Here is a 6,135-nt window from a genome sequence, read left to right as displayed (position 1 = left end):
AACGGAACAAATGTTTAATGTATGTTGTGGCACAGATTTCCACCTGTGCTTTGATCTATGCTCTCAATTGTACAGACTAGTTACAATTTACAAAACAGCTGACACTTTGGCTCTTGCATGTGTTAACATGTTGGCACAATGACTCCAATAACCCCACTGAAAGACTCTAAAAAGGAGAGCAAAAACAGATTAATCCTTCACTTGAAAGTTGAGTAATCCACGACTCAGCATCCGCTTGTTAGCGGATTTGTCTGATCAAACTTTCTCTTAACATGGGAAGACATAATGCTCCCAGCACAGGAGGCTGCTGAGCGGAGAACGGCTCATAATAAAGGCAGGAACGGAACAAATGGAATGGCATCAAACACCTGGAAACCATGGAAACCATGTGTTTGATGTATTTGATACCATTCCACGGATTCCGCTCCAGTCATTACCACGAGCCCATCCTCCCCAATTATGGTGCCACCAACCTCCTGTGTCTCCCAGACAATTATGTGAATAGTGGAGAGAGGGTGCTATCCCCCTCGCACAATAACAATGACCATGTTAAATCACTTGAAGGGTTCTTCTTGTTCTAGGGGATTTCTCAGCTAATCACATATTCCATGTCATTTTATTAGGCGCTAACGTATGATTTGAGATCAAATTCAGTTAATGACTTTAAAAGGCTTAAAATGGAGAACGGCGAGGCTGACCTCTAATGTGGGTTTGCTTTCCAGCAGCTTACCGATAAGTGGATTTCATTTAATTGAATGTGAATTTGTATCTGTTTTTTTAAGGTAACTAAGGCCAGACTAGCTGTCTCACTCTTATCATTATCTGGGGCAAAGAGAGAGGGGGGGTTTGATGTGATCTTGGGCAGCTGTCATGTTGGGTTGGATCATAAAAAAAGACAGAAACAGCAGAGGTTCAGAGAAGACTTAATTTGACTATTTACAGCAGAGGTTCAGAGAGAAGACTTCATTTGACTATTTACAGCAGAGGTTCAGAGAGAAGACTTCATTTGACTATTTACAGCAAAGGTTCAGAGAAGACTTCATTTGACTATTTACAGCAGAGGTTCAGAGAGAAGACTTCATTTGACTATTTACAGTAGAGGTTCAGAGAAGACTTCATTTGATTATTTACAGCAAAGGTTCAGAGAGAAGACTTCATTTGAGCATTTACAGCAGAGGTTCAGAGAAGACTTCATTTGACTATTTACAGTAGAGGTTCAGAGAGAAGACTTCATTTGACTATTTACAGCAAAGTTTCAGAGAGAAGACTTATTTTGATTATTTACATCAGAGGTTACAAGAGAAGACTTCATTTGACTATTTACAGCAGAGGTTCAGAGAAGACTTCATTTGATTATTTACAGCAGAGGTTCAGAGAGAAGACTTCATTTGAATATTTAAGGCAGAGGTTCAGAGAGAAGACTTCATTTGACTATTTACAGCAGAGGTTCAGAGAGAAGACTTCATTTGATTATTTACAGCAGAGGTTCAGAGAGAAGACTTCATTTGATTATTTACAGCAGAGGTTCAGAGAGAAGACTTCATTTGATTATTTACAGCAGAGGTTCAGAGAGAAGACTTCATTTGACTATTTATATTTCAGACGGATATGTGTCTGGATGGGACAGAAGCCTCATTGTCAGGGAGAGAGACGTAGGCAGTAGTTAATTACATTTTTCTACTTAAGAAATGAAGAACCTTTCTATGAAAGGGCTCTTTCAATCAGACCTTTGTCTCTATTCTCTCCTGAATCTAAGACATCCTCTTACGACAAAGATCATGGCTCCAGATACAACACACACACACATGCACGCACGCACACTCACGCACACACGCACACACACACACACACACACACACACACACACACACACTACTCAAGTCTCTTATACTTCACCAACTCTACTAATAACCCAACTCCTTTCACCTCTGGATCACTCTGTCATTCCTAGAAACCTTTGGTATTTGGTATTTTATTAGGATCCCCATTAGCTGTTGCAAAAGCAGCAGCTACTCTTCCTAGGGTCAGTGGATATGACTAGCTTGTATAGTAACACACCGGGCACACCAATCACACCTCTTATCATCATCTGGCAAAGTAGGCCAATTTATCTGGCAAAGTCCCTGCATAGTGCTCTTGAGAGGTGGAGGGATACAGTCTGAGCTCCTAATAGACTGGACAAAGCACTGCTTTTGTGTTCCTCCTCACATTGTCACAGCAGCACACTGTGACTGATGCAGGGACTGAGGCCAACGGAACTTTTTTCTCTCACTGAGATGATTAGATCAGACCATCCACAGGCAGACCTCCAGTCTAAGACAGATTGGTTTTGTCCCTTTACTTATCTGGTCAGGGTGTGAGGTTCAGTGTTGAGGAGATCTGAGGGCTCACACAGCCTAATAGAAATGGCACCCTAAAAGTATAGACTCAGGGGTGTCAAACTCATCCCATGGAGGGCCGAGTGTCTGCTGGTCCCGTTCAATTTGTGTCCAATTAAAACCTAGACAACCAGGTGAGGGGAGTTCCTAACCAATCAGTGACCTTCATTGACCAATGAAGTACAAGGAAAGAGTGAGAACCCGCAGACACTCAGCCCCCCGTGGAATGAGTTTCATACCCTAAAGGTGTAAAGGGACTCACATTTTTCTGTTTGTTTCCTTCTGACAAAAGACAGAATATGATGTCTTTCAACGGATGTCTTGATGTCGTCATGAAAACTTTTCTGAGAGTAAAGGGATATATTTCTTCACTCGGTGTCACGTCCTGACCAGTAAAAGAGGTCATTTGCCATAGTAGTATGGTCAGGGCGTGGCAGGGGGGGTTTGTTTTGTATGTATTTTGGGTTTTCTGTTTCTATGTGGGTTTGTTCTAGTTGTCTATTTCTATGTGTTGGTTTTCATGTTCGGCCGGGTATGGTTTCCAATCAGAGGCAGGTGTCTTTCGTTGTCTCTGATTGGAAGCCATACTTAGGCAGCCTGTTTTTCCTTTGGGGTTGTGGGTAGTTGTTTTCCGTTCTAGTCTAAGTACCTGACGGGACTGTGTTGGTCATTTTTTTTATTTTGTCAAGTGTCTTCATTAAAAGATTGAAAATGAGCACTATCCACGCTGCGTCTTGGTCTCCATTCCACGACACCTGTGACACTCGGTTTGATTAGCTTTAATCTAGAGCACAAAACGGTTGCTTGGTAAAACACAACATGCATTTTCTACAGTATATACAGTATGTGAAGCCATGCCAGGCTTTATAGCCTACACATAACAACACAACTTTATAGCCTACACATAACAACACAACTTTATAGCCTACACATAACAACACAACTTTATAGCCTACACATAACAACACAACTTTATAGCCTACACATAACAACACAACTTTATAGCCTACACATAACAACACAACTTTATAGCCTACACATATCAACACAACTGTATAGCCTACACATAACAACACAACTTTATAGCCTACACATATCAACACAACTGTATAGCCTACACATAACAACACAACTTTATAGCCTACACATAACAACACAACTTTATAGCCTACACATATCAACACAACTGTATAGCCTACACATAACAACACAACTTTATAGCCTACACATATCAACACAACTTTATAGCCTACACATATCAACACAACTTTATAGCCTACACATAACAACACAACTTTATAGCCTACACATATCAACACAACTTTATAGCCTACACATAACAACACAACTTTATAGCCTACACATAACAACACAACTTTATAGCCTACACATATCAACACAACTTTATAGCCTACACATAACAACACAACTTTATAGCCTACACATAACAACACAACTTTATAGCCTACACATAACAACACAACTTTATAGCCTACACATATCAACACAACTTTATAGCCTACACATAACAACACAACTTTATAGCCTACACATATCAACACAACTTTATAGCCTACACATAACAACACAACTTTATAGCCTACACATATCAACACAACTTTATAGCCTACACATAACAACACAACTTTATAGCCTACACATAACAACACAACTTTATAGCCTACACATAACTCAATCCTCTTCCAATTCCTCTTTATTTGACTATTTTCAACTGTCCCAGACAGTGAGAGCAGGATCAAACATAGTTTATTTTCTCAATTCATGTGAATAATGCTGTCAAGACAAAAATGGCCCCTCTGAAACAAGCAGGAATTTTATAATAAAGACAGTCTTTGTTGGGCCTTTTAGAGTAAGAGAGTCACTCTATGGAGTGCATACATTGCACCAGCAGTCCTATAGCGAAGAATACCTTAACAATCCCCTCTCCCCAGTCAGTGAAAGGCAGACCAAGTTCAGCTACGGTGCCCCTCTGACAAATACCCAACTGTGTGAATATAAATACTCACCCAGTCACCATCACATTAAATAAGACATGGACTAGACCTGTCATCTCTACTCACCCTGACACACTCTGTTAAAGAGGCAATCTATGATTGCTACATCCATTTTTGGACTTTTAAATTATTTATATATTAGCCATGATTCTTCAGGAATATAACTTATAAACGTCTCATGAGCTTTGTTCAACTGTATAACCCCCCAGAACCAAAAATATAAGCATGTTTTACTCCTTTGTTTGTAAACAATTTAATTGTAAACAAGCACTGTATTTTTTTTTACTATAACTTTGATATTATGGAGTCAGTCCTTGCATTCATAGCTCTGTCTATGAATTTCAGAGTGGTTACATTTCTCCAGCTCCATCCCTATGCTTTTTTCCCAAAAATAGTGGCAGGGTGGGCGCTTTGTTATTGTTTGAATTTGAGATTGCCCCTTTGAAGGGACAATCAGATTCTCTAGCCCATCGCTCATCTTACCAAGCAAAGGGGTGGGGTAAGGCTGTTGAAATTGAAGAGCTTGGTTATCACATCTCCTCCGATAAATGATTGAATTGTGTTCTTCTTCAGAGAAAGAAAAGAGTGACCCTGTCAAAGGGGAGTGCATTGATCCTATTTCTATGGTAGCAGACTTAAGCCATAGGCTGGAAGTTCAGTCAGTCATATTACACTGTGATACATTGGCCTACTTTGCCAGCTTACCTGACAAAAGTTAATTCATCTCAAATCAAATCAAATGTTATTGGTCACATACATGTGTTTAGCAGATTTTATTGCGGGTATAGCAAAATGCTTGTATTTCTAGCTCCAACAGTGCAGTAATATCTAACAAGTAATATCTAACCATTTCACAACAATACACACAATACGCACAAATCTAAAGTAAAGGAATGGAATTAAAAATATATAAATATTTAGACGAGCAATGTCAGCGGCATAGACTAAGATACAGTAGAATAGAATACAATACAGTATATACATACGAGATGAGTAATGCAAAATATGTAAACATTAAGTGACTAGTGTTCCATTATTAAAGTGGCCAGTGAGTTCAAGTCTATGTATATAAGGCAGCAGCCTCTAATGTGCTAGTGATGGCTATTTAGGTCTGATGGCCTTCAGATAGAAGCTATTTTTCAGTCTCTCGGCCCCAGCTTTGATGTACCTGTACTGACCTCGCCTTCTGGATGAAAGCGGGGTGAACAGGCAGTGGCTCGGGTGGTTGTTGTCCTTCATTATCTTTTTGGCCTTACTGTGACATCGGGTGTTGTAGGTGTCCTGAAGGGCAGGTAGTTTGCCCCTGGTGATGCGTTGGACAGACCGCACCACCCTCTGGAGAGCCCTGCGGTTGCGGGCAGTGCAGTTGACGTACCAGGCAGTGATACAGCCAGACAGGATGCTCTCAATTGTGCATCTGTCAAAGTTTGTGAGGGTTTTAGGTGTCAAGCCAAATTTCTTCAGCCTCCTGAGGTTGCACTTTCTTCACCACACTGTCTGTGTGGGTGGACGATTTCAGTTTGTCAGTGATGTGTACGCCGAAGAACTTGAAGCTTTCCACCATCTCCACTGCGGCCCCGTCTATGTGGGTACGGGGGTGTTCCCTCTGCTGTTTCCTGAAGTCCACAATCAGCTCCTTTGTTTTGCTGACGTCGGGTGAGAGGTTATTTTCCTGGCACCACACTTCCAGGGCACTCATCTTCTCCCTGTAGGCTGTCTCATCAACTGCAAAGTTGCCTAAA

The sequence above is a fragment of the Salmo trutta genome, chromosome 6 (assembly GCF_901001165.1).
Source record: "Salmo trutta chromosome 6, fSalTru1.1, whole genome shotgun sequence".
In the NCBI taxonomy this organism is placed as follows: Eukaryota; Metazoa; Chordata; class Actinopteri; order Salmoniformes; family Salmonidae; genus Salmo; species Salmo trutta.
Note: the sequence above shows the minus strand (reverse complement) of the source record.